We start from the raw sequence: 10,737 nt of genomic DNA, 5'->3' as shown, positions 1-10,737 counted from the left end.
GGTCAATCAAAATGTTGTATCACTTAATGCATAATGGAGTTTCACAATATGTAGATGGTACTCTTCCTAAACCAACAGGTGATAATGTTTCAGCAAGTGAAATTTTAGAATGGGTAGCAATGGATAGGAAAGCCCTAAGTGATATATGTTTGGGGGTAGATGATAAAATCATGTATCAAATTAAGAAATGTACTACATCCAAGGAAGCTTGCGATACCCTCGAAAGCCTATATGGTAAAGTGTCTAAAGAGGATGTGTTCAAGATTGAAGATGAGCTTGTATCCTTAGATCCTAAGTCATATGACTCAATACAAGACTTCATCATCAAGGTGAATGAATTAAGGATGAAGCTTATTGATTGTGGGAGTTCTATCAAAGATGACAGATCGATCTATCTCATCCATAACAAGCTGCCATCGAAATATTCCACATTTGTATCTTCTTTTAACACCTCTAAGACTACCTTAGGGTCTACCTACAAGAAAGTTACTTTTGATGAATATGCTAAACTGTTGGATGATGAAGAAAATAAGTTAAAATCAATGGGGATTCTCAAATCACCTCAGTCCAAAGCATTGGTGGCCAACAATGAGGGTTCTCAACATTCAGTTGGACAATCTTCAAATAAAGGAAAGGGTAAGAAGAAGTGGAAGAACACATCTGAGGATGCATAAAAGACAACACTTCAATCTAATCAACAAGGCAAGTCCTCGAATTCCAACAAGAAAGGGGACAACAACAATAAGGAGAAGAAGAAGTGTGCTTATTGCAAGAAAATGGGTCATGAAGAGCATGAGTGTTATCTCAAAAAGATTGATGAATTGACCAACATCATGAAGAAACATAATGTTCCATTGCCTAATGCTTATAAGGAGAAAGGATCATCTTCGGATTCAAAGGGCAAAGGGCAAGCATTCATGGAAAATGAAAACTCTTGAAAGGAATGGATATTTGACTCAGGTGCCTCATATCACATGGGTTCTTCAAGAGAGGATTTTTCTTCATTGAATCACTCAAAGGTACCACACATCTTCATGGGGAATGATAACAAAATGGAAGTTGAAGGAAAATGAAACATGGAGATGGAAAATGGAGAGTTTCAAGAGGTTCTCTATGTTCTGAACCTAAGTTCAAATCTCCTATCAATCTACCAAGTCACTCACTTTGGAGATGGACATAGAGTTGAGTTCCTTCTTGACTCAGTAAAAGTGCACAATCTTAAAGATGATTCTTTTATTGCAGTGGGGAAAGTGAATGATCACAAGAGGTTGTACTCTTTCTCTCATTTTGTGCCCAAGTCTTCTTCAAAGGCCTTGTTAACTCAATCTAATTCAAACATACAATTATGGCATGAGCGGTATGGTCATCTTGACTACCGCTATCTTCAACAACTTTGCACATACTAAATGGTGAAAGGTCTACCTCAAATCAACTTTTCTAAGGGTGAATGTTCAACAGATTCAGTGGATATGCATCTAGAGGGGAAGTTACAAAGAGGGAAGTCTTTAAGAGCAATAGGTGTTCTCCAAATGGTTCATATGGTATTAGCAGGTCCTTTTGCATTCAGTAAGGGTCGCTACATACTCACTTTTGTTGATGACTTTTCAAGGTTCACTTGGGTCTACTTTCTACATAACAAGAATGAAGTGTTGGACACGTTTCTAGCCTTCAAGGCTTATGTTGAACGAAAATCTAGAAAGGGCATCAAAGTACTCCACATGGACAATGGAAACATGGATGTGAATAGAAGACTTAAGGACTTTTGCAGACATGAGGGAATCGATCTTCAGACTCTGCCAACATTCAGTCTGCATAAGACAGATGTTGCAGCTCTGAGAATTAGAATTCTTAAGTTTATGGCAAGTTGCATGATTCATGCTAAGTCTCTCGATCCATCATTAGAAGTCGAAGCAATCTCAAGTGCCACTCACATTCTTAATTGTTCTCCTCATCCAACCTTAGATGGCAAAACTCCTTTTGAGGCATGGTGCGGCAAAAAACCTATTGTGACACACTTCAGAGTCTTCTATTTTCATGCATGGGCAAATAGATCTTCCAAGGGATGCAAGGCACAGTCATCTTGGCCTTGTACTTTCATTGGTTATGAAGATGGTGTGAAGGCATATAGACTTCTAGATCTTGAGAAACATTAGATTTTTGTGGAGAAGGATGTACATTTTGAGGAGAGTTCACCTAGCTTGTCCTCTATTCCTCTTCGCACATCATACAGTGTGGAAACTGATAGTATTTCAGTGATAGTGCTTCAACAGATTCAAATATGTGGAGTTTTGTTGACAGATATAGTGAGAGGTCAGTTCATTAGTTTAGTCCACATGCATACATCACCATAGTGATAGGTCCAGAATAGCAGGGTATATCTAGTCTTCCAGATACAGGTTCAATGACAGATTTGGGGGATAGTATTCATGATCTGCCTCTTCTTCTTGATGCAAAAATACCTTCTTCAGTTGTCACGAGGGTTCCATCTGACTCTCTTATTCATTCTCTACATGATCGACCCTCATAGGTTGAAGTGATTGTGGATACTTATGATCAGTAGTTGCAGTAGGGTTCTTCATCGGTTGCAGAGACAAACAGTTCTTTGGGACAGGTTCTTCAGCCAGTTGAGCAGGTTTTAGAGACATCACTTATCCATGGGATTCTTTCCACACAAAGTGGAAGCGTCTCATTTGTACCTTTGGCATTGTTTCTTCCTAAGGGGAGGAACACCATTCTGCAATCTTGGATCAGCTTCTTCATTGGAGCAATCACTATTTGACATTCTTCTTTGGAGGGGGGGGGGAGCCTATCCTATCTCTCTTCCTCTTCTCATCATTCTCTTATGTATATACTGTATGTATGTCATAATGGGGGTTTCTTGATTACTCCATCCATTGATACATCCCTACTTATCTCTTTTTTGGGGGAGGGTTTTTCCCATGAGGTTTTCCCTCTTTCCCCGCTTTATGGGAGATTGCATATCATTATGTATATGGGTACCTTACATGGCCTAGTAGCTAGGACCCATCTTGCATTTCATTCTAATTTCGTAAGCTTAAGGGAATTCCCCTAAGTTGCACTTAAGGGGGGGTGTTGGTGTAAATAAGTATTTACTTGTTACACTTACTTAAGTTTTACTTAGGTTAATGCATTATTTTATTATTATTTTAGGTGAGACACTTAGGAGTTTGTGTACTCTCATTGAGTTATGCAACTCTAATTATGCACATGGTGTCTACAACACAGGAGTATGCATCATTCACTAAGTTGTTATGTTGACAACACAGTTATCCACACTCTTCATTTAGCACATGTTGTCTACACCACTGATTTGCATGCTACACCATTGTAGGCTTATCCTCACATCATCGCACTTAATCCTATGCTCAATGGAGGATAACCAATATCTGGTGGACATGTGCTTGGTTGTATGACATATCATGATGCTGACTTCTATGCATTCTAGAAGCTCTCCTGAGGCCTTTATATTCAGGCACTCCTAGTGTACTCTCATCCGATTATTGAACGAATATTGTCATTCTGATCATACTCTGTCTATTTTGGTCTACTGTGTGCTTGTGTTGAGTTCTTTAGTTCTTGGGTGAATTCTGGCCTAAGCCAAATTCTTACAGTATTAGATTCTAGAAATCCTATATTGATAGGTTAGCTTAACAACTAGGTAGGAGAACTTTTGAAGAAGGTGATTGAAAATCCTATTGTATTAGGTGGGTTTAACAACCTATTGTAAATCCTTTAACAGGATGGCACTTCATGTAAAGTGTTTGTAAATCCTCTAATTAGGTCACTATTAACATAATGTGAAGCCTTTAATAGGGCAGGCCTTTCACAAGGTAGACCATCATAAGTGGTCAAACATTTATTACTGTAGTGATTTTTGTGGGTATCATCCCCACCCTAGTTTTACCTTCTTATTCCTGGAGGGTTTCTAGGTTACCAAATTTGGTGTTATGTGTTATTGCATGTGTTTACTTTATGCTCATTCATATGTTTACATGCATGCAGTTTACTTTATAGTTATTTGATTAAAATTGTAAAAAAGGTTAAAAGTGTGGTACTTCTGATTCACCCCCCCTCTCAGAAGTACTCTTCCCATTTTGAACATTCCAACACATGAAATTATCAAAACTTTCCTTAAGACTATTCATACCTTTTGCCCATGTATCGTTGGCTGATTCAACAGAGGTGAGAATTGCACATAGGGCATATGATGCAATCTCAACTGCATTAAGATTGAAATATAAAAAGTTAGAATAAGTGTCCTTGGCTTTGACACATTCCTCCAACTGTTTCTCTACAATAGATATCTTCAGAGCAATAGACTCTCTGAAGTCTTAAAATCTTTCCAAAATTTGTTCCTTTCAAAGTTCTATTTTCTTGATATCACAACGAATATTGGCCACTTGTCCTTTAAAGTCATCAACTTTGCTAGAAGGATGTTGTATCTGGCTAGATAGAGCCTCTAGCACACTTAGCTTACCTTCAATCTAATTATTAAGATCCCTTTTCAACTTGTGAGATAAGGTACACTTGATGTACAATACCTTTTTGTCCTGTTGACATTTCCAAAATTCCTTTATACAATTATCAAGACTTATCAAATTGTTCTTGATGTTCTAACAAATAGTGCTAAACAAGTTATCATCATGTGAAATCTGTGCCTTAGATTCTACAACATTCAACAAATTTTTAAATTCCTCATCAAATGATTTTAACACTACTTGTACCCTCTATTCAAGATTTTCCTCTGTATGCTAGACTACTAGAGTACTATGCAATTTGTTATTAACCTCCCTCAAGGTTCTCTGTAGGCTCTTCACTTTCCTATTTTTCTCAATAAGTTTGGTCAGAGATGAGATTAAGCTAGTTTGATCATTATCATCAGTTGTCAAGCTAGCAAGTAAAAGTGGTGTAGATGAACTAGAAGGTTTAGATTCATCTTTATTTTGCTTCTTTTTAGCTGCCTCTTTAAATCTTCTCTCTTCTTTCTCTTTCTCTTCTTTTTCTCTTCTTTCTTTTTCTCTATTTTCTTCCTCCTCTATTCTTTTCTTCATATCTTCCTTTACTTTCCTCTTCTTTTCTTCCTCAACTCTTCTCTTCATTTCTTCTTCAAGCAATTTCTGCTTGGCTTCTTCTATTTTCCTATTTTTTTCCTCTAAAATATTTTTCTCCTCTTCAATTTGTTTTAATTGTTCTTCAATATCCATGGTATGAGATTCAGTCTGTTATAAACTCTCAAAAGGGTTAGTATCATTAATATTAATGGTAACATTGGTTTCATCGATCTGTATTATGTCACCACTTATTAACACTTTTGAGGTTCTGGGTGGTGAAGGTGCTGCTTTGGATTCTGTTATCATCTGACTTGTGGCTTCCGCTGTTTCACTTCTTATTTTATCCTTCTCACCCACCATATAAAGAAATGTTCTTACTTTGTTCTTAAGTAAGGTGCTAGATTATTCAATAATCTCTTCACTTCTTCTTTGTCATTAGTCTTGCATATAGTCCTTAACATAGACTTCCAAAGTTCTAAGTCCTTTTTTTGAGCCGTTGCCTTCTTTACAATGAGTGTGTCATAGACCTTCTAATTTACCGTGCCTTTAATATCCTTAAGTTTCAAATTATTAGATATTATATATCTCACAGAAGAGATACCAATCTAATATTTTTCAATATCATTATACAAGTCATAAAATTTGTTCATCTGAACAAAATTGCCTTCATTAGCAATGACTAAATTAATCTTCTCTATCTTTGGCTTCCAGGGTTTCTGAGCTTTACTTGTTGATTGTTTAGAAGTAGTAACCTTCTCTGCCTATTTAGCTTGTTGTTGTTCTTCACTAGATTCAACAATGTCTTTTGTCTCTTTCCTGGTCTAGTGGATTGTTGCTTGACCCTCTTTGTCTTGGTGGTCATAGCTTCCAATAATCTTTCTAATTTCCTCTTCAACTCACTTGGCTATACATCTGACACTTGAACATATGGAATGCTTTGTTCCAAAGATGTCTCTACAATAGATGTTGACAAAGGTTTCACATATGTTATACCTTGCTTCATAGTCTGCCCGACTGCTTCTGACTCACTTTCAGTCATACTAGCCTCTGATAAAGCTTTCTTCATTATTGTTTCTATCTTCTTGTGAGATACTTTCTCCAAAGATGCTTGATGAGATGATTAGATAATCTCATCATAGGTTCCAAATCTGTACTATGCTTGGTCCTTCTCAAAGTTCAATAATAAATCAATGTATCCAATTTCTATATCATCACTTATCTAATGACCTAAGGGATCAAGGAATATTTCCCTAGGTTCTACTACTTGAATATAATTAAAACCTATATCAACCATAATACATATATCTTATTTAAAACTTTCTACAATTGCAGGTGCAATTATGAATCTTTGTCTCATTTCATTGTAAAATGTTTTCGTTATCAGATTCCCACTATCCAAGATTTTATCTACTGGATGTCTTCTACATACATCAATAATCTTCTCCATTATACACCTCTCACTAGTCATAATCTTTATGACTAACAAATATAGAAATCTCTTAAGTACATGAAAGAATAAATGATTGATTAGTGACCGAAATCTAAACACACCATTCCTAGTCCTTTTGATTTTCTCTTGTTCTCAAGAAGTTGCATTCTTAGAATTTCACTAATATTAACTTGTTCCTTCTCAATAGATATCTTGTAGGTTGCATAGATGAATCTGGCTAACACTTCATCAATCTTAGAACTTACACATATAGAGTAGGCAATAATTCTACTCAGGAATCTTACATCATCTTGTTTAATGGTGCTGATCACCATGGCATTTCCATTATAAATTTATTTAGTGTAGCTCTCAACCTTCTTTTTAACAAGTTTCTCACCTATAAGTACACTACCTTGTTTGGTAAGACCAATTACCTCATGAATAAGATCGGCTGAAATAACAGCTACATTATCTTCCATCCATAGTATTCCATAATGAATTCTACATAGTATAATCTGTGTCCAATTCTCAGTAGAAATGATATTTGAACAGGTCTAGTTCTCTCAAATGTTAAAATCTAGGCTTCATAGTCATATCATGATTAAAGAGTAATTCCATATCTTTATTCATATACTCGCTCACAATAAATTCAAACTTGTTGTTAAGATAACTTCCTACATCTTCCATATGCACAACATTGTTTGACGTAATGGATAATGCTGAACTAGGGTTTCCTTCTATGGGTTTCATGGAAACAACCTTCAATTTCAGTCTCTCCTCATTCTCAACATTATGAATTACAAAAATATCCATGGTTTTAACAAATATGAACTTTACCGAATGAATTCTACAAATAAATGATAAAATACCTTTTTTTTGAAAATAGGGTTTACTTCAAAATCACCTTACCAACTCACTTCTAAGTGCTCTATGCTTCTGATATGATCACAATTAAGTGGTAATCAAGTCTATACTCCATTTTACTCATCAACTCAAACTTGCAATAATTACGTACTTTGTAAACATGAAAAAGCTATCACTTACATTTTGGAATCAAATATTTGCTCAAGATCTTCTATCTGATCTTTAGATGCTACTCAAGGTTTACCATAGACTCCTTCCATCATGAAAATTCTCCACAAAAGTTCACTCCATGAAATTCTAAGTAAGAACATAGTTTTCATCTTTTGCTATAGAATTAACTTTCTCTGTAATAATAGTAACTCTTAATTCTTTCATAACTAGTTTAGATAAGCTCAAAAATTCAAGTGAGCTTAGATACAGTCTAAACTTATCCCAATACACCTTTTCCCAACTTTGCTATCCATAATTCAATCTTGGAGTGAAGTTACAATTTTTGGTGCTGTGAATAAGCTTAATTCAACTTAGTTGAATCAAATTCAATTAAGTTGAATCAAACTCAATTATTGAATTCAATCTTCCTATCTCATCATCTTCTAACTTTTCTTTTGAGATATCTAATCCTTCTACAAATGCCTCATTGAGTTCTTCTCAAAGTTCACTGACTATATTTCTTTGTTCCTCATTGTCTTTCTTAGTTCTAGAGTTCCTTTTATGGTTCCTTCTATCATTTCTAACATTTCTTCCATCATTCCTTCTATTTTGAAAGTTTCTTCCATTGTTCCTTGTATCTCTAAAGTTTATGTCCATTCTACAATACTTTGCTATATGTCTGAAGTTATTGCATAAATGACATACTAGAGTTCTGCTTCTAGGATTCTGTCCATTAACTGGTGCATGACAATTATGAGCTATGTGTCCAAAGTTGTTACACTTATAGCACACAATCTATCTTCTTTCTAAATAAGGTCTTCCTTCTCTTGATGTCCTTTCATTAGATCTTCTTCTATCTATAGGGTTAGTATTTTAAGACATTCTACTATTCCTTCTATCAGTATCATATTTAGGTTTCCTAGAATCAATTGCTTTATGACCCATACCATGACAATTATGAAAATAAAAATCCTTAACATGATTAAGTGACTTATTTGTACAATCTCTTTTCATATGACCTATTTCATTACATGAAAAGCACTTCTAAATTCATTCCTAGTTTTTGGAGATTCCACTTGCTTTGGTTCATTGAAAATCTCAACTTCCTTGTCTTGTCCAACTTCTTTAGGTTTATCAGAAGATCAACTAGGTTCAATCTTATCATTAGATTTATCTTTTTCTTTCAAATCTGATCTAATCTCAGGTTTCTTTGCAGACATGTTAAATAGATAACCAAGACTAGTCTTATCATAGGTAGGTCTCTGTATTGACATAGAATCATCAAGGTTTTCTCTACTAGAATAAAGCTTCTCAAGTTGCTACTTGCATTGAGTTAGTTCACCTTTCACAATAGTGTTGTACTTATGAAGTTCTTCATGATCTTCTTTTAATGTTTCAAATTTAGATGTCTTCTTTGCTAGACTTGCTTTAAGATCTATATGCTCAGTCTTTAAATCATATTCAACTTTACTAAGATCATTCTTCAAAGTCAACTTTAGATTGGTAATCATCAATTCATGCTTCAAGATCTTGCACTTTGTCTTCAGCTTTGAGTTATCATCATCACTAGTTTTAGATTCAATAGATTCAAGCTTGGAATTGAGAGATGTTCAATCTTATCCTTCAATTGTCCAATATATACTTTTGAGTCCTCATATCTATCCTTCAGCTTATCTCTTTCTTTGTAAGGAGATCAATTTGTTCAAGTGCCTCTTCAAAGTTCTTCATCAACTGTTCCATATCCATAGGGATCTTGCTCAAGCTGTTAAGCCTCTTCTGAGTAACTGTGCTTTGATACCAATTGTTAGAAATAGGAATTATTGACATGGTTGGGTGGGGGGGGGGGGGGGGGGGGATGGGTGAAGCAGTAATTTACAAAATTTAGTCACCAACTAAATATTATTTATTGCTTTGAACCATACATAAGAAAGTAATAAAGTAATGTTGAATAGTAACAATAACCATGCACAAAGATAACTCATAACACCATATTTTGCTAACTAGGGAAACCATGGCCAAGGGAAAACCCTAGTGGGGATAATAACCACTAGATAATATACTGATATATAAGTTCCTTGTTAGAGGATAGACCTTATTAGGCATTAATGAGAAAATTCAGTATAGAGAGTCCTTGTTAGGAGACTTTGAATCCTTGTTAGGATATTCCAACCTTGTTAGGAGTTGTAGTACAATAGATGCAAGATGAGCCCACTGCCCAAACATGCACTTCCAATTACAAGAAGAACTCACTACCCAAACAAGTAATCAATCTTCAAGAATATAGGTTCTTGCTTAGTTCGATCTTAGATCACAAAGTAGCTTCTCAAAAACTTCCCATACATCAATTTACAGAAAGTTTGCATATCATAATTACACATTTGATACACACTTGAATTTGAAAGATGTCCTTTGCATAAATACCATGCCTTTTCACAAATTTGTGCTAGGTCAGCTAAGATCATAATACACATTTCCAACTTAGAGTAAACATCTAGGATGTCAGCCCTAATTGGTCAAGTAATTATTTTGTAAACAAAATAATTTCTTTCCTTTAACTTCATTGTCCTATTTCACTGGTAAAACATGAATATCTCTTTTCCATACCAACTATACTAATTTTTGAGGTTATACACATCATCATGAACATGTATACTATCTCCATCTAACTTCACTAGTCATAATATGAAATTAGTAACAAGTTACATACAAAACAATACATTGATGTAAACCAAATTCATACTTAGACAATTTTTTGAGTACCAAAAGCTAAGTATCTTTATTTCTGAGGTTTCATTTAAGCAAGTACATCATGCGTTGCTATAAATAACAACAATTACATATCTTCATTAGCCAGTTGTCAAAAATCTTTCTCTAGATTGGCTAGTTCCAATGTGATATTTGGGATTTGTAAGAATTTGGTATAGCTCTAATACCATGTAAGAATTTTTCTTAGAGCAAAATTCACCCAAGATCGAAGAGCTTGAACACAAGCACAACTATAGACCAAAAAAAAGAGTATGATCAATATATAAGAGTATGTCCTCATACATCACTATATTCAGATGATTGTACACACTAGGAGTGCCTGTATATAAAGGCCTCTAAGATGCATCTAAAATTTCTCTAGAAGGTGCTAGGAGATAATCTTAACAACTACACACACGTCCTCTATTGTGCAGGAATGTACATGCAACAATGAGAGGATAAGCATGAAAATGTGTC

The sequence above is a fragment of the Cupressus sempervirens genome, chromosome 11 (assembly GCF_028749045.1).
Source record: "Cupressus sempervirens isolate cs-2001-9-10 chromosome 11, ASM2874904v1, whole genome shotgun sequence".
Taxonomy (NCBI): Eukaryota; Viridiplantae; Streptophyta; class Pinopsida; order Cupressales; family Cupressaceae; genus Cupressus; species Cupressus sempervirens.
This window is presented reverse-complemented; position numbering follows the sequence as displayed.